We start from the raw sequence: 22795 nt of genomic DNA on the forward strand, positions 1-22795 counted from the left end.
CCTCTTCTTCTGTTCCCCATTGCCTGAGACATTCACTGAGCACGTCATCTGTTGGGTCCTTATCTTTGATGTAATTGTGGATCTTGGATGTTTCATCCTGGATAGTGGCTCTCACACTCACTAGTCCACAGCCGCCTTCCTTACAGCTAGCGTACAGTCTCAGGGTGCTGGATTTGGGATGGAACCCTCCATGCATGGTGAGGAGCTTTTGTGTCTTAACATCTGTGGTCTGTATCTCTTCCTTTGCCCACCTTATTATTCCCGCAGGGTATCTGATCACTGGCAGGGCGTAGCTGTTTATTGCCTGGGACTTGTTCTTGCCATTGAGCTGACTTCTTAGGACTTGCCTTACTCGTTGAAGGTATTTGGCAGTTGCTGTTTTCCCTGTTACCTCTTTGAGGTTGCCATTTGCTTGTGGTATTCCAAGGTACTTGTACCCATCCTCAATGTCTGCTATTGTTCCTTCTGGGAGTGAGACCCCTTCTGTGTGGACTACCTTCCCTCTCTTCGTCACCATTCGACTGCACTTCTCAAGCCTGAATGACATCCCAATCAGAGCTGTAGATCCTGTCGGTGTGGATCAGTGAGTCGATGTCCCACTCGCTCTTAGCATATAGCTTGATGTCATCCATGTAAAGGAAGTGACTGATGGTGGCCCCATTCCTTAGTCGGTATCCTTAGCCAGTCTTGTTGATTATTTGGCTGAGGGGGATCAGACCTATGCAGAACAGCAGTGGGGACAGAGCATCTCCTTGGTATATGTCACATTTGATGGATACTTGTGCAAGTGGCTCACCATTGGCCTCAAGGGTGGTTTTCCACAGCCTCATTGAGTTTGCAATGAAGTCTCTTAGGGTCCTGTTGATGTTGTACATCTCCAAGCATTCAGTGATCCATGTGTGCGGCATTGAGTCATATGCTTTCTTGTAATCAATCCAGGCAGTGCACAGGTTGGTGTGTCGGGTTCTGCAGTCTTGGGTGACTGTTCTGTCAACCAGGAGTTGGTGTTTGGCTCCTCTGGTTCCTTTGCTGATGCCCTTCTGTGCTTTGCTCATGTATTGATCCATGTGTCCACTTATCTTAGCCGCTATGACATGAACTTCCATGTTGTGGAGAGACAGGTTATTAATATATATAAACTACATTATAACTATTAACTTATTTACCTTATTTATATTTTACTGCTATGAAACAGTCTTCAGTTAATATCAAGTTGCCAAAAAGACTTTTAGTCAGGTAATGGCTCATCTATGGTGCAAGTTGGCAGATTTTTGGTGAATGTTTAATTACAATAATTTCATGTTTGCTATTTTTTATATTTTGATATATATATTTATTTTTGTGTTAGTTTGTAGTGAGGTAATTTGAGTTTCAAAAAGTTTGTTTTTTATTTATATATGTATTTGTCTGTCTTGGCCTTTTAACACCTTGGGTTCATGCTGGAAATTCGTGTTGACATTTTATTCCTTGGAATTACTGCAATGTCTCGTACAAATCCATAAACAAATCAAGTCAAACTGTCATATTTACGGCAGCAAGTGAAGGCCGCAGCAGCAGCCCTGCTGACTGAAGATTTAGATTGGCTGAGCCTATGGGAAAGGGGCGGGACTTGTGGCTGAGTCCTGGCACCAGTCTGCTCTGCAATCAGTGAAAGGTGGAGATATTTTCACCATCACACTCTGACTGTCACACGCACGGGAGGAAGAAACGAGAGGCATAGAAACGGTGAGTAGAGTAGAGTGGAGTATTTCGCCATTTATACCTGGTCTATGGTGTGTCATCGCGTGATTATCGTTGTTTACTGAACCCTAGCGCGGCGCCATCCTCTCGTAAGTTACTAAATTAATGATGAAATTCATGTCATATTTATAGCTTTATTTACGTCTTGCGCTGCAGTGGCATCGATACGGGCCTAGATATTTAGCTTGGCATACGGTCGACTGGCAATTTGACATTGTTGTGCACGGTGTTTCCCATCACAATGATAGAAGAGAGTGGGCGTGTGAGGAGGATCTGTTTGTGGATTCGTGTCTCTTGGTTATGGTGGTGCCGCAGTCGGGATGGTACACCCTCCCAAATCCCTCGGCTGTAGTGGCTATTCCAAAAATATTCCTATAATATTCTTGCATGAGCTCATAGTGCTCCTCAGTAATCATTAACGAGTATAGTGGTGTCATTACATCTAGGCCTAGTGGTATTTCAGACTTTACCTCTTTAACCTTAATATTCCTATGTGGGACTACAGTAACCTCTAGACTATGGTTTTTAGTGGTATTTGTCTACTTGTTTACTACAAGATATTTTCTCAAAGGCAGTCAGGTGCAGCTCCAGATCAGTCAAAGCCTTATTATATAAAGGGTTTTTTGTCAGCACCCATACACCAGTTTTAGGAAGAGTCTGTGATGGCTTATAGGGACCCCCCCCACACACACACACACTCTATACACAGCTACATACACACACACTGCATCCTCTGTCTTCTGTGTGTGAATTAGTACACATTGTTCTATCTATTCTCTGGTCTTTCTCTTTGGCTGTTTCTGTTTTCGGTCTTCAGTCTGACCAACATGAACGTGGGATGTTTGAGGATAATAAATGCCTTGTAAACTCATGAATAAATGGGCTATCACAGCTCAGACACCCAGGAGGAATACTATCGGAGTAGGAACATCTTAAATTCTCCCCTTAAATTTCCCTTAAAGTTTGAAGAGGAATATATCCCTAGCAAGAGACCGATGCAGTAATAAATTGATGGAGAAGCCCTTGGGAACAAACAATTTAAATAAATGCATCTAGCAGGTTCCCATATGCAGGGGGGCTTAGAATGCATGCAAAAGTAGAAAAGGCTTAATTTCTTTTATCACCAACATAACAAGATGACAAGAATTGTAAAAAAAAAAACAAACTTTACAATATTATTAGAATAGTTAAGAAAGAATAACAACAAATGCTGGTTAGCTGTTTTTATCATAATGGTAACCATGCTAGAGATGATTAAGTTTTTGTGATGACATCCAGTACAGGGCTAAGGTCGTGAAGGTGTGTCTAGACTGAACTTGAAGCAAATTTTAGAGGCAGCCTGATGCATATAAAGTAGATTTAAAAACAGTCTATACCAGTTAAAAATGTTTCAACCAGTGAAAAATTTGCACTCATCCTGAGACTGTATGACTTAACATTATCAGTTACAGAGGTGACACAAAAAGGAGACCAGTCTTGAGAAAAATAACAGAAGTGGAGTTCTTGGTAAGTTCTGAGATCAACTCAGAAGCTGAGGTTGAGCTGTCAACAACCACAGACACACTACATACACACACGTAGTCATTGTGTCCGTGACTAGCTAGCAAAGGGGTACAGCTAACATCTGTGGTCCTACATTTGGTACAGTGGTAGTGACTATAAAATCAATCCCAGCAGTCAAATTTGTGCAAATAACAATCTTAACAAGTTAGCAAGCTAACATATTTTACAGCTGAGGCTGACAAAGTGCAATTTAACTTTACCAAGTACAGCTAAGGCTGATGGACTTGAAGCGAAGTATGACAAAGTTTAAACTGATGGAAGTTAAGCCAAGTCTGATATCCTAGAGGTGAGCTTGGAGTCGTAAAGTGGCCAATGTACTGGATGGTGGTAGCAGCTTCACTGGAACAGCCATAACCCATGGCATTTTCCATTCCTCAGAGAGGCTAATTATGACTGATTAGCTAATGGGTTTGGAAAATCGAATGCGATTTCTGCAGTCCTGTTTGCAGTGAAATACAAATTTTGAGGAACGGGGAGGCAGAATATAAGGAGAATGAGCAAAGGCCAAATGCCTGAACACCTCAGATTTTGAGTGTATGGCTGGATCACAGCCTGTGTGGTTTATCAATGCAGCTCCTTTGGTACCCTTGAATGTTTGAACCATAGATAGCATGACTAAAGAAAAAAAGACAAGATGATGATGCTAAAAGACTACAAGCAGGTAGCTAGATCAGAGATGTTTTAATGCATGGCTGGTGTAATGATGATGCCGTAATTTCTGTTTTAGGGATTGGTGGGATTACATGCAATCCCTCCCAGATTACCAGCCAAGCAGGCAGGAAATCAGGCTAGTGGTCATCCACCATCCAATACTCATACATTTTCAGTCCAATTGCCAGGCAGTCAGCCATTCAGAGTCACTTAGGTTTCCAATGAAACAGACAGTCATTCAGCTGGCCAACCATTCACTGCATAAGTAATTTTGCAAAATTAATAGTTGTGTAGTCCCCCAGCCAATCTCAAAGCCCTTAGAGATTGTTTGTAAGAATTTGTAAAATGTAAGATTATGTAACACTTCAGGGTCAAAAATAAGAAGTTATCTCTCTGTGTTTCTTTCCAATATCAACCCAGGCTATATGAAGGATCCTGATGGCTCTGATAGCACCCTCCAGCCATAAGGAGATCTTCCTGTAATAGTGAAAAGGCTACTTTGTTATAGGCTACAGCTACAGTGAGGAGGAACTGGACAGATAGGAGTGAAAATGTAACCATGGATCAAATAGTGTTCAATGATGTTCAAAATATTTAAAGACTGTATATACAGCTTTCTAAGCTTTTCCTGTCGAGCGGCTGTGGCTTGGAGATAGAGCAGGTTGCCCACTAATTGGAAGTGGTGATGAGCAGTTGGCACCTTGCATGGTAGCCTCTGCCAGTGTATGAATGTGTGTGAATGTAGTGTAAAGTTGTCAGAAGACTAGAAAGGCGCTATACAAATACAGTCCATCATTAAGCCACTAACAAAGTCTGACTGTAATAGTATGGTTAGCACAGTATGGAGGGAATGAAAGTGTTATGAAAATTCTGACATCTGACATGAATGGGATGAAAGCAGCACCTAGACTGCATCAATTTTCACCAAAATTGGCACATTTTTCTACAGACAAAAATGTGCCAAATGATTAAAATAAAAAGTAATATCAGAATAAATTGAAAAATTATATAATCACCTAAGTTCAAGGCTACATAAATCCATCCAAATGGTTCATTTTAGGCAGTAGGTAAAATGTTTCTCTTTCTATTGTTTGAATGAAGTTGAACAAATTGCCCTCTGGACTCAAGATTTAAAGCTGCACTAAATAATATTTTTACATTTACAATGGGTCAAGGGGTGTGCCTTCGGTGTGTGAGTGTGTGTGAATGATTAGTTTGTTTGAATGATGAGCAGTTGGCACCTGCCATCAGTGTATGAATGTGTGTGAATGGGGTGAATGACATGTAGTGTAAAGCGCTTTGGGTGGTTGAAAGACTAGAAAGGCACTATACAAATACAGTCCATTTACCATAGAGAATATCCACTAATTATATGTTACGTTGTGTAGACCACACAACGTCACCCAAAATTTTATGTAATGACTACAACTCCAATTTTACTGTAGATGTCCTCAGGCCGGGACTCTTATCAAACATGTGAAATTTGGGGCAGATTGGACAATGTACACTCAAGTTACAACAACTTCCTGTTTCATGGCGAATACTGAGCCGTTATGGCAACAGCGTTTAATGAAAACTCAGTAAGTATTAAGCATCATCAAGGTCTTAAGACTTTGCTGAACATATTTGAGGTGGTCTGGTTAATCTGCTACGAGTCATTTGTAAAAGTACACTATATGGCCTGTAACGTCCTGTTGCCAGTAGGTGGCGCGATGACTGTGATTCAGTATTGGTTTGTAGATGTCTTCAGGCCGGGACTCTTATCAAACATGTCTGGAAAAGATCTGACTATGTGGAGTTGAGTTACAACAGGTTGTTTTTTCATGTGGAAACATCAAAATTTGCTGCGTTGCCACTGCAATGCCGTTCAGTGAAAACTCACAAGCTTCACATTATAGCATCATCAAGTTCTTAAGGCTTTTCTGCCCAAATTTGAGGTGGATCCGGTTAACTTGCTAGGAGGTGTACATCAAGTATTAAACATGTCATTTCCTGTTGCTAGTAGGTGGCGCTATGACTGTATGAATATCGGCATGTAGATGTCTTCAGGCCGGGACTGATAACAGATGACACTTGGAGAGTAACAGTGTTGCTGCCAATGATAGAGGAGATAACGAGAGGCAAATTGCAGATAGTGTCAATGTCATGGTAATAGTCTCACCCCTGCCTGACAGAGACACAGTGGGAAAATTTTTCATTGATGCAATATTATCTTTTGAGTCTGTGAAGTTGACCTCCTACTGTGCTGATGAGAATATGGGTGCAATCTGTTGCACCAGTTACTCTTGAGAATCCGTCAGAAGACTTTCAGTGCACTTAATCTGCAATAGTAATTTTTATTCATTATTGATGACCTTAGAGAATTATTTAAGTTAGGTATATGTCACAACAAAGTTAGTGCACTTATATAATTGCTTTACTTGCTATATAATTACTTGCTATATAATATATGTGTATATATATATGTGTATGCATGTACATGAACAGATTAGGGATGCAACTAACCATTATCAATAATAACATGATTGATTGATTAATCTGAGTTATTTTCTCAATTAATCAATTAGTTGTTTAGTCTATAAAATGTCAGAAAATGAAACATTTCCATTACAGTTTCCCAGAGCCCCGAGTGACGTCTTTAAATATCTTGTTTTGTCTGACCAACAGTACAATACTTAAAAATATTTCATTTATATACACTATAGAAAAGAAGCAAATCCTCACACTAGAGAGCAAATGTTTGGTATTTTTGCTTGGAAAATGACTAAAACAATTATTCCATTATCAAAATAGTGTTTGTGTTTCTGTTATAAAGCATGCATTTTCTGAATTACTAGATTTGAACTTGCTCTCTGTCCATTGGTTGATTGAGTCATTCGCCATAGTTTCCAGTTAAATGGAACAGAGAGAGAACAAAAAGACACATGAATTCTGACCATTCTGCACTCATCCGACCCACTGGATTGGGTATTGTCATTCTGTCACTCAAACAGCATTGTCTCAGTGAAGAAGTATTAATCCAGTTTAATTTAGAGATTTTACATTTGTAACAAATGGATTGATACAGTATCAGCAAATACCTTGAGTTTAGGTAGTGGAATCAGTTCGCTGGTGCATCCCTAGTTTGGACTATGGTCACATGACTACATATTGAATGTGTTTCCAAACTCAGAAATAAAAAACGTGTTGTCTTTTACCCAAGCGGCAATAAAAACACAAGATCACACTTGGACAATTGGACTTTCAATGTAAACACAGTCAGAGGAAGTAGAGAGATGAAAAGATTAAAATATACAGTATTATTTATTGCAAATCCTGTATTGTTCTCATTTTACCTCCATTGTTTTGTCTCCTTCACAGGCTCTTAAGAGTTGTCTCTCATCTCCTCTGCGGCGTCTTGATTTTCTTGATCATCTCTCACTTTGAGCACAACACACAAACACAGCACAGAGTCACATTTGACAGATTTGTGTAGTTAGGATGAATAAGCTGACGTGTGTGTGCATGTATATGTGTTGTGTGTGGATAGGTTGACACAGTGTGTTGTCAGCAGTAAACTAAACTGCTGCTCATCAGAGACTGTGCGTGTGTGTAGGAGCTTGTGCCTGTCAAGAGGAGAGGAGAGGAGCTGCTGAGTCACCATGGCGACTGGCTGGGCAGCTATGACAGGATTTTGTTAACATGTTAGACGCCATGAGTTGGAGAAATGGGGAAACATAAGTTATAGCCTTGGTGTTATATTTCCTTTTATTTACCTCTTTTTGATATAGTTAAATATGGGGATAATGGTGCACATTTTCAGACGGCCTCTCCTGGAAAGCATTCATAGTTGTTGACATGAAAAGTGACAGAAATAATTTTGTCAAAAATGAAAAAAAGAGCTAGAGAGAGAAGTTCAAACCCTTGCTCCTCTCTCACCTTTTTAAAACCGGCCAATCACAGCGTGGTGGGTTGGAAAGTTACAGAAATGTTCGGACACAACCCCCCCATCCAACGTCAGAAAGGCGTGGTGGGGGGAGGGGGTTTGCGAAGCTATTCGACCGTCCCACAAGCAGTATAGTATATTATATAGTACTATAGTATAATAGTACACTGACCCTTTTAGTCTGATATTCACTCTCCTTTTTGCTCTGTTTTGTCTCTACTAACTCCTGAGAAAAATATCTGGCTTTTGAGCTGTTTTGAGATTATTTTGACAGATACTACAATTGCGATATCATCCCATTTATATACTATATGGTAGCTCTATTATCAAAATCTAGTTATACCCACTAAGGCAGAGCTCACATACAGCATGGATGGATTTTATTTATTTACATTCTGAACTTTTAGATTGTGCATAAAATCTTTATGAACTTTTCAAGTTACACTTTTTCCTTACAAAGAATTAATTTACACTGTCCCTGTATTTAAGCAATAACATAAGAGAGGAAATAAATACTTTAAAGTACAGAGGTTATTGGTAGCTATAGTTCGTTTTGTAGTTTTCAGGTTTTCAGCTAGTTTTTACTCTCTTCTACAACAGAAATAACAGTTGATTTATATTAAAGTGTGACACAGCTTATATATTTTTTTAGCAATGGGAATCTCCAGCGTTACTGCTCAGTAATGAGTTTTCTCCTACCTGAAGTAACATGATAGACTATTTGGTAAGATAAAGTTTAGATAAACATAGACATTTACAGTGTTGTCAGGCAAAATGCACCTATCTAAACTCACTTTAAACAGCTTTTTATTGGCCAAATAGAATTTACCTTCATTTTTAGGCCGTCTTTATGCTGCTACAATACAGCATAGTAAGCTATCTGAAGAGACAACCTTCCTGATAAAGAGAAAAGCAAGTGACTGCTTGTGATTTACTACATAATGATTATCCCTAAATGGTAAATGGACTGTACTTATATAGCACCTTTCTAGTCTTTCTGACTACTCTAAGCACTTCAACTACATGTCACATTCACCCCATTCACACATATTCATATAGCGATGGCAGAACTGCTCATCAAAATAACTAATCATTCACACACCAAAGGCACAGCCCTCGGGAGCAATTTGGGGTTCAGTGTCTTGCCCAAGGACACTTCAACATGTGGGCTGGGGGAAGCCGGGATCGAACCGCCGACCTTCCGATTGGTGGACTACCCGCTTTACCAATGTTATCCAAATCAAATTTGGAGTGATCCTCTTCCTCAGTTATCTTAGGTATTCTTCTTCTATTTATTTTTGGATGACAAGAGCACAAATACACCCAATTTTTCTCTCTCACCCACTGAGCTGAAAAAAGTTACAGCCACTTTACATCCTCATAAAATCTAGCAATAAACAAAGATGCTATGATGACTGGCACTACCATATAAAGAGCAAAATATATTGTGAATATTAACATGAACTGGCAAAAAAACATAGAAATATCATTAAATGTACTGGCAACATGTTTTGTGAACTAACCAGAGATTTATGGTTTTGAATGATTCAGTATTGCATTTTCAGCGACCAACATGCCCATTCAATGTCACATAATTTGCACAGACTTGGATATTGTACTGTGACTCATCACTGAGCTGAACTGACTTGCAACTCTGCTGTAAAGCTAACGTGTATCATACTTTGGAGCAAAAACAGCTGTGTTCTGTTGTGCGGGGTGATGATATTGGCTTGTGCTGTGTTAAGCCTAATGTTTTATTTTGTATTACTGTCTTCAGTACTTCAGTAATGTCTATCTTCAAGTTGAAGTCTACTGTCTTGGTTAACGGCACCTTGACAGTAATTGATGGTGGTGTGGACAACCCTCTGCTCATAAGCCCATGTTTCCAGACTGTGAGCATCCACTTCTGGGCGACTGTGGCTTAGTGGTAGAGCGGGTCGTCCACCAATCGGAAGGGCGTGGTTCCATCCCAGCTTCCCTCAGCGCCCGTGCACATTCGCACACTGATGGCACCTGTGCGAATGTGATATGTAGTTGAAAGACTAGAAAGGTGCTATATAAGTACAGTCCATTTACCATTACCATTTACTTCTTCTCACAAGACAGTGAACAGACAGTAATAACATCGTCACATTGGACCTCATGCAAGAACCCTTCATATGAACAGATTAATTCTTATAAAAGGAAAATATTGGCCAACCGTGCCATCCCCATCCAGTGGGCCACTACTAGGAGTGGGTGATACTGCAAAATTTTGTTTGCCATTCACACTGCCATAGCACATCTCCAGACTGAACACCCGAGTGTATTAATCTCGGGTGACTTCAACCATGTCAGTGTTTCAACAACACTGACTAATTTCACCCAGTATGTGAGTTGTCCTACTAGAGAGGAGAGGACACTTGACCTGCTGTATGCTAACGTTAAGGACGCATACAGCTCTTCCCCCCTCTGGGTAGGTCAGACCACAACCTGGTTCACCTTAAACCCTGCTATGTGCCTCTGGTTAAAAGGCAGCCCGCGACCACAAGGACAGTGAGGAGATGGTCAGAGGAGGCCTATGAGACACTGCAGGAATGTTTTGAGGTGACAAACTGGGATGTACTCTGTGAGCCTCATGGAGAGGACATTGATGGGCTCACTGAGTGCATTACTGGCTACATTAACTTCTGTGTGGACTGCAATGTCCCAACTAAGATGGTCCATTATTATCCAAATAACAAACCGTGGGTAACAAAGGACATCCTGAATGCCAAGAGGAGGGCCTTTACTGATGGTAATAGGGAGTAGGTGAGGGCTATCCAGGCCGACCTGAAGGTGAAAATCAGGAAGGCCAAGGAGAAGTACAGGAGGGAGCTGGAGCGGAAACTCCAGCAGAACAACATGAGAGAGGTCTGGAGCGGCATGAAAACCATCACTGGCTTCAGACCGACTGGCAGCAGAGGAGTTGAAGGCAGCGTGGACAGGGCCAACGAACTTAATCTGTTCTTTAACAGATTTGACACACCGGCTCCTGCTCATCCCCCCTCTAACTCAGCTGCTGTCGGCCCTCGAGCTCCTCTGAGTACTCTGCTCCCCCCTCCCCATCAGCCTAACGGCTCTCTTCAGACTAATGACTCCCTCACCCCCTCCCCCACCTGTAACCTCTGCTGTGTGCCTGACTGCTGAGCAGGTGAGAGGACAGCTGATGAAACTCTCTCACTCAAACAAGGCTGCAGGCATCGATGGCGTTTGCCCCGGGCTGCTAAAAGCTTGTGCCCCCCAGCTATGTGGAGTTCTTCAACATGTCTTCAACCTGAGCCTGAGTCTCCAGAGGGTCCCTGTTCTGTGGAAGACCTCTTGCCTCGTTCCTGTGCTGAAGACGCCACGTCCCAGTGGCTCCAAGAACTACAGACCGGTGGCACTGACCTCCCACATAATGAAGACCCTTGAGAGACTAGTGCTGGAACAGCTGCGGCCCATGGTCAGACCCCTCCTAGACCCCTTTCAGTTCGCCTACCAGCCCCGGCTGGGAGTTGAGGACGCCATCATCTTCCTGCTGAACCGCATCCACACCCACCTGGACAAGCCGGCAAGTAGGGTGAGGATCATGTTTTTTGACTTCTCCAGTGCTTTCAACACCATCCGGCCAGCCCTGCAGGGTGAGAAGCTGGCAGTGATGCAGGTGGAGGCCCCCCTCGCGTCCTGGATTGTGGGCTACCTGACTGGCAGACCACAGCACGTGCGCCTGCAGCACTGTGTATCGGACAGCGTGGTCAGCAACACTGGGGCCCCTCAGGGGACTGTCCTCTCTCCCCTCCTCTTCACCATCTACACCACGGACTTCAGCCACCACACAGAGTCCTGCCACCTTCAGAAGTTTTCTGATGACTCTGCTGTGGTGGGATGTATCAGTGGTGGTGATGAGTCTGAGCACAGGGCTGTGGTTGGGAACTTTGTCTCATGGTGTGAGCAGAACCATCTGCAGCTCAGTGCAACAAAGTCTAAGGAGCTGGTTGTTGATCTACGGAGGGTCAAGGCACCAGTGACTGTGATTTCCATCCAGGGGGTCAGTGTGGACATTGTAGAGTACTACAAGTACCTGGGAGTACACTTAAACTTAATAAACTGGACTGGGCTAAGAACACTCAGGCTTTTTACAGGAAGGGCCAGAGCCGCCTCTATTTTCTGAGGAGGCTGAGGTCCTTCAACATCTGCCGGACAATGCTGAAGATGTTTTGTGAGTCTGTGGTGGCCAGTGCTATCCTGTATGCTGTTGCATGCTGGGGCAGCAGGCTGAGGGTAGCGGACACTAACAGACTCAACAAACTGATCCGTAAGGCCAGTGACATTGTGGGGGTGGAGCTGGACTCTCTGGCGGTGGTGTCAGAGAGGAGGATGCTGGCCAAACTACATGCCATCTTGGACAGTGTCTCCCACCCACTCCATGACGTGCTGGTCAAGCAAAGGAGCACCTTCAGCAGAAGACTCATCCTCCCCAAAAAGCACCACAGAGCGCCACAGTAAGTCATTCCTGCCTGTGGCCATCAAACTCTTTAACTCCTCCATCTAAGGGTTAGTCTGTATGACCCTAGGTCACTAAACTGGACATTGATCATTACATCTCTGCAATACTTGAATCATTGTGCAATCCGTGTAATACTCATGTGCAATATTTAGCTTTTTCCTATTTATTATTCATACCTCCATTACTGCTGTTGAAATACTACTTATTACTTATATTATTACATTGCATTATTATACCGGTAAACCCACTTGGTACTTCACACTTATTTATTTTATACTTATACCCACTTGGTACTTAATTTATTTTCTGACCTGCTTTTATAGTTTTTATAGTGTATTGTATTATATATTTTTTTTGCTACTACTTTCTCCTGTGTACACTGACGTAAAGGCGAGCTGCTGTAACAAAGAGTTTCCCTTTGGGGATCAATAAAGTATTTCTGATTCTGATATCGATACTGATACTTTTTTTTTCATGTTGGGAAGAGCAGTGTGTAATGATTTATGAGGTGAATCATCAATAGGTTTAATCTGAATACATTTTCATGACCACTAAATGATTTGCCAAAGGTTAACAATCATTGTAAGGTTAGCTGAGTGGTAGAATTTCTACCTGCCACCTATGAGACCCGGGTTTAATACACACAATGCAGTTCGCAACGTGATTGTCTTTGGTTCAGCCATCACTGCAGTTATGTCGGATTAAACTAGTCAGGGTGCGTGCCGCATGTGTTGTTTGAGTGCACACAACACGACAAAAACAGCGAGAAGTAAATACTACATGCACAAAGATGTGTTTGTGAAAACAGAATGTTGTTTGCACAGACAGTTCTACACTTTGATTAAATACGAGAGAAAAACTTATCCATTTTTTGGTATCGATCCTACTGATGCTAGAATCGATCTTCAAAAAGAGACGTAGTATCGATATTTTGGTATAGATCCGTCCACCCCTAGCCACTACAGCTCTGAGCCGGTGCTAACCAAAGTTCACAACGTTGCCAAGCAAATTAATTCCTACATTTGACCATTTCTTTTTCACACGTAGCTATATCAATACCACCAAGGCATGTCAATCAAGTAAATTTATGTACAGTAGCAACACACGCACACACATAAAGATGTCATATAACTTTCATATAACAGCATAACATTCCACAACAGTATAACGTTCCACAAAAAGCAGCAACTTGAAAAAAATTACTAAATTCAAATGAGGCTTAACATTCCCACAGTCTCTCTTGACTGTCCCTCAGTATTACAACATTAGTCCAACATCGTAAGTTACCCCCCTAGCCTATAAAGTTAGGTGACAAAAATACTCACTCAATGGTCGTCTGCCCTCTCGGCCCTGCTGGTTTTGGTGGTCTTTTCCAGTTCATCTTCGGGATCCTGACGCAGGTCTCTAGCACACCTCTGTCAAAGTGAGGAGTAAAACTTTCATGCATAGAAAAGCACACTCAGGCTCTCTCTCACTTGGCATCTGCGACATCATCCAACAAAAACTGCTCATGCTGAAATTCATTGCAGCAGAATGATTCCATTTCTGTTGGCATAGGAGGGCAATTTGAGCAAAGGCACCACCAGTTGCTGTTTGTTCTCGACGGCTCAGGTTCTGGCGGGTCCCCGCCAGCCATATCCTCTTGCACAGCTAATGCAGCCGTAGCCTCAGCCACTCTCATAATATCCTCTGCACTCATATTCTGGGATGCCATTTTAGCTAGTTTGCAATACAAGTGAAAAGAACAAGTGAGTTTTGTTTTTGAATGGCATTTACAGCTCACCCCCTGGCTACCCAGAGGCAGAAGTTAGAAATCCAAGCTGAAGTAGCCTGTAGGTCTTCCTTGCCTCCAGCTACGTCACTGTCACGTCAAATGACAGCACTGAATACAGGAAGAACTACTTGGTGAACTCAGCCTTCTCAGTCAATATAGCACGCAGTGAGGAATTTACTGCTTCAATCAAGTGCATTTACCTTTAACACTGATTGGACATTGGCATAAAATACGCAGAATTTTCTCTCTAAGTGTGCACCTGTCTATACCTCCCCTGTGAATTTCACTTGCAGAACTCTTACGGTGTAGGCTGCTGTACCACTTTTACCAATGGAAAAACAATTTAAAAAAATAAAAATCTGAGTGATTTTAATAGGGTTCCTAGCACCGCTGGTACTGGGCCCCACGATGCCTTGTCAAGTCAAGTGACATCTTTGGAAAATCTTGTCATTCAAGATTTTAAAGCCACTACCATATATTCATAAAATTTATATTGACATTTATCTACAGAAAATGGAAAAATATATTGAGGCTCGATTAACAAGAACAGAATTTTCTCTGAAGGTATGTTTACATAACATTGAACAGACCTAAAACAAGATCACAGGAAATTGGATGCTGACATACTTTGTTTTACAGAAAAATTGTTGCAACACAATGCACCACATAATAATATTGCAATGCCAGGATGAACATTTCACCATAAAGTAAGGTCTCATTCATACAGCAACATGGCAATTTTCTCTGGTTTATAGATAGAACAACATGGTGTTGGCTTCTATCACAAAAAACACATCTTTGTAACATTCTACATGTGCCTTGTAATGACTTGAAAGCCATAATGTTCAGCCTTTGAACCACAATTACATAGTGCTGTATAGACCGCCATCATAGAAAATTTGCCTATTCAAAAAAAAAAGACTACTGTAGTTAGCCATTTTAATCAACTTTCAGGAGGCAACATAATGAGTGATTTTAATGACAATGCACTTGTTTCGAAACCTATAGAAAACCTCATGCAACAGCAAGGTTACAGTCAAATTGTAACCACACCAACAACAGAAAATGGGACAGTAATTGATAAAATTTACATAAAAGAAGTTGATCCTAAAATTGCAAAATTCATCACTGAAGGTGTAAAGTCTTTACTACCGTGAGGGGGGCTCTAAGAAACTCCTTTGTGATGCTAAATTGCGAAGCTTTTTACGTTTACGTGTTGATGCTGCAAATTCCAGGTTCCAAAATTAGTAACAGTGCTACCTTGTTTCAAAATTATTAACTGTGCTACCTCCGCACCACATTCTCAGATCTTTTCCAAATTTCACATTCTTGAAAAGAGTCCCGGGCTGAGGACATTTAAATGATAATTTGGAGTTTTATTGTGTGATCTATACTTGATACACGGCAAAACCGTGTATGATTAGTGCATGTTCTCTGCAGCCACATAGTGGATGCAGGAAGTGATATTTAAGTTTGCGCAGTGCCTGATAGTCTTAAACAATCAGAGCGGTGTCGGCCGGTCTCCAGTCACAAGGCCGTGGATGTCACTCCCCCCCGAGGCACGCGTTGAGGCGAGTGCCCATTCAACGCTGCTTGCAGCTTTTATTATTATTATTATTATTATTATTATTATTATTATTATTATTATTATTATTATTGTTAGGGGTCCAAGCTCAAGTGGGCTGGGATCCACGAATGCAAGGCATCGTGGTGCCCAGTACTAGCGGTGCTGGGAACCCTATTGTAATCGCTCCAATTTTTATTTCTATTATATTATTTCTATTTTTCCATTAGTAAAAGTGGTATTGCAGTGCAAAATGTGGCGCCAATCGGCCACTAGGTGGTGATTTTCTTGCAAAATCATAAAATATGCTAAAATAATTTTTTCCATGTTACTGTCTTTGAACTGAATGTTTTCCAGTCGCTATGCTGATCTTCACCTGTGACTTGCATTGCGGGTGTGGGACTGCAGGTCTGACTTGCATCATCTCCGCAGACCGTCGGGTGCGACTTGCGCCGTGGGGGGGCTAAATTACTCTATTGTGCCCCCTAGAAAATTGAAAAATGTACAAAATCTCTCTTTGAACCATCACCAAAATCAAACAGGAAGCCATTTTGATTTCATTTTTGTACTTTTGGCGATTTACAGGGATCGTACTTTAACACACTCGTCCTAACATGATGCATAAAGTGTGTTCTCTGGTGCCACATAGTGGACACAGGAAGTGACATTTAACTCCTATGTGGAGTGTCCAAAACACATGAAAATTCAGAGCCGCGTTGAACAGGCGGTGTCCGGCAAGGAGGCCGGGGCTGCAGCATGGCCCGACATGCATGCAGGTGCGAGGGCCCAATCATTGCTGCTTGCAGCTTTTTAATTATTATTATTATTATTATTATTATTATTATTATTATTAGGGCTCGAGCAGTGACTGCTCATGACACAGCTCGCCACAGGAAGTTGTTGTAACTTCAGTGTACATGGTCAAATCTGACCCAAACTTCACGTTTGATAAGAATCCAGGCCTGAAGACATCTACCTGCCAAAATTCAGACAATCATAGCACCACCTACTGATAACAGGAAGTTACATGCCCTATACACCTACCAGGTTAACGAGATCCACCTCAAATTTGTTCATCAAATTCTTAAGACCTTGATGGTGCTTCATGGTGAAGATTGTGCAGTTAAGAGAGTTTGGTGAATCCGACTTGAACAAAAAAACCCCCCAAAAAATAAGAGATTTAGGATGAAAATACAAAAACATTCTTGCATGAGGCCGATCCGTCTCATGACTGAAACCAGTAACTTTCTCATGCAACTGACCAAATTTCATACATCCTGCCATTGGAAAGACAGTTATACCTAATAGAATATTGTGGAGCAGCATTTGATTAATGTTTGCCTCAGCACAATGGCCATATGATATAATAGGCTTTTATTGTAATGGCAGTGCAAAGACTCGTGCAAGCCTGTTGATGTTTTCTTACATAATACAATCCTCATAATATCTAGCAATGCATTTTGCTCTTCTGTTTGATATTTTGATGCCCAGTCGCACACACAGGAACGCATTTTCAGTCAGAATAATACCCAGCATAGGTGCATGCACAATCACAAATAGAACATACAAGAATAAAACACTGAAAAATGTAAAATCACATAAAGTGAAATTAGTTCCAGCAGTTGAGGATAACCAGTATGATTGACTGATACATTGGAGGGTATTTAAACCTGTGTGATGCTCAGCTGATGTCTTGGTCAAAACTGCAAAAACAAAAACATGCACAAAAGAGCTGATAGTTACTTGCTTTGTGGTGTATTATATTATTATTATTATTATTATTATTATTTTTGATGCGTCATGTTTCGAGTAACGTCAGCAGCCCCTCCTGTCCGTCTTAATTTTTCTGCTCATCAAAATAAGCACCTAAGAGTGACTGTGGAGCGGAGCGTTTTTATCTCCTTACTCAAGCAAACTTAGGATTTACAGGGGAAAGTGTCCTTTTTTTCAATGATTTTTGGAATATTTGAAGTGAAGAAATGCTATTCTTTACTGCCCCATTCTTTTGCTATGACAGGGTCCAACAATAAGGACTGCCAGATTGCCCGGGGCCAGTAAAAAGTTACGTCGCGCCAGTAAATACAATCATCAAACGGGCTAGAGCTCGAAAAAGTAAAAAAAAACATCATTTTCCAGGCTTTGCTTCGCGAGCGACTATACTACATCTGCTCTACTCTCAGAGACTTCGCTCTGCTCCGCCTGAGTTTGTCTTCGCACTCTTCTCACAGTCCCACGTATTATATGTTGTATGCTCTAATGTATATACAGCTGTAATGTATATACAGCGTAAAACATATGTGGGAGTGTGAGCAGACCATGATGACAGACACAGGCTTACTTCATAGATGAAATGGCAGTCATTCCTAAAACAGCATACGAGTTGAAACGCAAAGGAACTTGGAGAAAAACATACGACTGGGTCATTATTCATCTCCTTTCCCCTGCTGTTCTATGTTTTATACGTCTGTTAATATAGTTTTATATTGCCAGCTGCGTTTATAAACACTGTTGCAAATGGCATTCAGTGTTTGTGAATGCTGCTCCATGTACCTGCACACATGACCGGTAGAGGGCGTTCATCAATCAGCATTTCTAAACAGTGTTTGTGAACGCCATTCTATGCGCCTGCACGTGTACCTGAACGCGATCCAGTACGGCGACTACAAAGCCCGTATCGTCTGTTTATGCCGGTGAAATGTAAAGAAATAAAGGTGGGGTTTTTTTTAGCAACTTTCCCTCCCCACTTTATTGAATTCAAACAGGACATTAGTCCATTACAATACAACTGAGAACATGAATGCCTCAAATACTATATATACTGTATATGTAAACAATTTGGTTCTGCTGGCAAACTATTGTTTACACAAATGTAGATCTCCTGTTTTTGAAGCATTGTAATTGCCCATGTTTTTAAAATCTTTGAGACAATAGTAAGAATTCATTAAAACTACCTGACTCCTAGTTGGTGTTAAACATCTCCACTACCCTTGCTGTTAATCACTCTCAATGGTTCCATGGCCTTTGGGGCATTGACACCCTATAAGGAGCCCAGTGCTGGCATTGATGGGTGTCAAGTCAGCTTCCTCAAGGCTAGGCCATTTTCATATGTCTTCCTCTTTAGGAATGTTTTCTTTGGTGACTGAAGTGGATTTGTGCATCTAGACATCAGGCAGTGTGAGGAATGCATTACCTAAAGCAGCAACTTCCAATCCAGAGATTTTGTAGCTAAACACTGGCTTGGCTTGACCCATGGTAACATGTCCAGCTTCTTTCCATTAGCATTTAGTTGATGCATCAATGTCTCCGTGCAGAATGTTGCTGAGCATTCCCCCATCAAGGAATGCATACGTCTGCACAGTTTTGGTTCCCTTGTTCAATTTCACCTTCACAGGGACTATTACGAGCGCACACTCTTTTGGACTGGCCCCAGTGTGGCTACCAGCATTCAAGGAGACCAAAACACTGGACATGGATGCTTCAGTCTTCTCTACTTTAGCTGAACGTTCTCTTTGATTTTCTTTTGTTTCTACGTGCAAGATGGTCGGATACCTCATGCAGCAGATTTGACATGCGCTTTTTACAGGCCTTGCTCATGTGTCCTTTTTTTCAGGCATCCAAAGCACAGTCCATTGGCTTTCATGAATTCCACCTTTTCCTTGATGGACTTTTGCTTAAGCAGTCCACACATTTTCATTGTATGGTCCAAGCCACAAAACATGCAGGGCTTTTTAAATGCATTGTTTAATCTTTATTTGTGCTCAACTTCCACTTTGCTCTTTGCCTGTTAGGAATGGTGGTGACAGTGGTGGCAAAACGGTTCCCCCTACTAGTCTTTTGCTGTGCTTTGAGTTTGGCTTTGTTATCCACTGCCACTGGAATATTAATTACACCAAAGATGGGATCAGGTACAGCACGAATTTTCTTCTCAATGAAGTCAAGGAGATCTTTAAACTTTGCTCTTCTGCCCTGAGTTTCCTGATTATCACACAGCATGAAGGGTAACTTAGACACAATTATCCTCAAGTTTGATGCATTTTCCAGTTCATCCACAAAGTCAAACTCAGACATGGTGTTGTAGCAGCTTCAGAGAAAAAGTGAATATGATCCTAATGCAGTGCCATCTTCTGCCTTTATAGCTGACCAATTTAATGCCTTGTTCATGAATGCTGATGTGATTTTCATCTTTTTTCCAAAATGTCATTTAAGCTGGTCCATTGCCTCAGCAATTGTTTCTCTTTTCAGTGAATGCTGCTTACTTTTGCCAGGTGCCTCTTAAAGATAGTTGAGCCTTCTATGGTACTGGTGTTTTTTTGCGTTTCAACAGAGAAGGGTTTAGATGATTTCTTATGTCTGACTTCCTACACACTGAGCTTCAGTTTCTGATTGTCTCAATTCAAAACATTTCATTTACTAGGCTTCTGCTGATGTCAATTCAGTTGCTATTGCAAGCTTTTCTTGCTTGACCTTTAGCCCTCCCTGGCATGTGATGCTCGCCTGGTTTATGCTCAACACAGCGTCCCTGGCGCGAGGGTCCGCGGGCCAAAAATGACGTCATTACACCTTTCGCGTAGAGCTGCAAGCTGTCGCGGCGCTTGGTTGGGCACCTCTGAATTTTTGCAACTAGGTGCCCCAGGCATGCAGTGCACTTTCATTTCAACATGGATGCCAAAGGTAGACTGGGTGAGCAGGTTCACCTCTACAAACACCTCTACCACCACAGGGACAGCCAAATGATTCTCAGTTCATGGAGAGAGATCGCCACCACCACACTGGCAAAAGATAAGTCATTTTGTGGGAAAGTGTGGAAAAGTATGAGGGATTGCCATGTTAGATAATGACATTCTTCCGGTAACACTCGTTGACTTCTTGCTTATTCACATGATATGTTGTTTGTGCACCCCCTGGCGTGTCAGAGAATATAGGGACAGCGAGTTGAGCATAAATCAATGCATGCTTGCAGCTCTGAGACACGCGCCACGGTGTCTTGCGCAAGTTTAAACAAAGTTTGCACAGCCACTTGCAGCCCCATAAAGTTAGAGAACAGTTCATTAAATGAAACACATTTCCTTACAGTTACTTTATCTTCATTTGTTTTAATCATATGAATTATTTCATTCTTTTTTTCTTGTCAATGTGCTGAGCTTTCCTCTGCACGTTTTAATTACTTCCAACAATCTTCTTTCTTCTTCGAGAGCTTGATCAGAAAAGCTTTCCATTTTCCAACGCAAAAATATTTTTATTATTTTAATACTGTTAAACTGTTTTTATAACAAAATAAAAAAAAAGCTTAGCCCTGCTCACTAAGCAGTTCAGCAAACAAAACTAGCAAGAGACAGCTAGATTTTGAAAGTATCGAAAAAATCCCACCCCCCTCCCTTCAAGCCTCCCTCCAAAGCCACACCCCCAAAACACATTTTCATGTGCAATGAGTGCATGGGCAGAGTGCGCACAGGTAGGCAGGTAGGTAGGTAGGCAGGTAGACCAGCCAGTCAATTCTTTCAGGGCAGAATGAAATGATTGGATGGGTTTATTACAGACCTGTGACAGCCACAGATACTGGATTTATTTAATTATTTTCCAGAGCATTTGATTTATTGCTGTCGGGATGTAAAGACAATTTTAACAAATATAACAAAAAATGCTTCTGAAATACATTACCTACCCTAGCTTTAATGTCACGGCATCCGAAGGTGATACCTTGAATGGGTAGTCTGTGGTGGTTTTCAAAACACACTCACAACTTGTTCAAACTTTGAATAATTTATGGTACAGAAAAAAGGGTTGCAAACGGTAAAAAATGGTTCCATAAAATCAACTAAAATCAAAAGATATAGAAAAAACAACTAAAAGTTATAGGGAAAGGCGATAGTGGTCAAAATTGGCATAAAACCATAGCCTCCACCCGTCCGACACTGCTAGACTGACACACAAGGCTGTGATTACGTGAGTAGCCTAATATAGCAGTTCTAATTCAAGTACAATTCTAATTTACATATACTCAATAATTAAGACTACACAATTACATTTACTTTAAGCAGAAAAATGGCTACAACAAAGGTAGCTTAGTTAGTTAGCTAGTTTAATTTTCTGCTTCATGTTTCTGCCATTATATTGAAAATGACTAATTTTAATTTCTATTACAAGCATTATTTTTACAGATTTAATGGTATGTAAACTTGTCAGAAAATTAGCTGAGATGTAAATGTTCTTCCATGAACCTTTTTGATGTATTTTGTTGCTGGATGCTCCCTGAGGTTCTATTCAATTTTATTTATATAGCGCCAATTCATAACAGAAGTTATCTCATTGCACTTTTCCTATAAAGCAGGTCTAGACCGTACTCTTTGATATTATTTACAGAGACCCAACAAATCCCACCATGAACATGCATTTGGCGACAGTGGCAAGAAAAAAATTCCTTTAAGAGGCAGAACTCAATGGTGGCCGGCCATCTGCCACTGCCGTGTTAGGGTTGGGTGAGCTGAGGTGTAATATTTAATTACAGGTTAGTTTTCCTGACCTGAGTTCATCTTGTATATTGCAATCATTGGTCTTACTGGAACTTGTTACATATTATGGTTATCTGTAACATTCTTTTCACTGTAATGTTAAAACAGTTTTGGACAAAATAATCACAAAAAAATCCTGCTAGTGCAGATTTATGTACAGTACACTGAGGTGACAGGAGGGTTATGGAGCTTCATTTAGGTAATGGTTCATGTTCACACACACACACACACACACACACACACACACACACACACACACACACACATAAAAACAAAAATATCATCCACCAAATTTCTCCTGCATTTTGATGGTACAGTAATGTTTGATTTCCTCCTTTCCTTCCTTCCTGGCCATTGTAAGTGTGTGTGTGCGTGTGTGTGTGTGTGTGTGCGCGCACACTTGCGTGAGAGCTGTTCTGGAGGATGAGGTGCTTGTGTAGCAGACAATTGGGTTCCAAGAGGGAATCGTAGCGGATGCTGGAGCAGGGGATTGTGGGTGCACAGATAGGTTTTAATCCCTCTGAGTGCAACAGCTGTCTCACCCAACAACCTCTCTCATTCT

General features: G+C 41.3%; 1 protein-coding gene across 9 annotated transcripts in view; it reads left to right on the forward strand.

Moving 5' to 3' along the window:
* Positions 1-1574: 1574 nt before the first annotated feature.
* Positions 1575-22795, forward strand: part of map4l (microtubule associated protein 4 like) — a 160775-nt gene continuing 139554 nt past the window's right edge. For 7 of the 9 annotated variants that reach the window (XR_006380367.1, XM_044218752.1, XM_044218755.1 and 4 more), the window contains exon 1: positions 1575-1725. The gene's annotated coding sequence lies outside the window, so the exon portion shown is untranslated. Of the gene's footprint in view, positions 1830-22795 lie in introns of all 9 variants that reach the window. The other 2 variants (XM_044218759.1, XM_044218753.1) reach the window with 2 other exon arrangements.

The sequence above is a fragment of the Siniperca chuatsi genome, linkage group LG13, assembly GCF_020085105.1.
Source record: "Siniperca chuatsi isolate FFG_IHB_CAS linkage group LG13, ASM2008510v1, whole genome shotgun sequence".
Lineage (NCBI taxonomy): Eukaryota > Metazoa > Chordata > Actinopteri > Centrarchiformes > Sinipercidae > Siniperca > Siniperca chuatsi.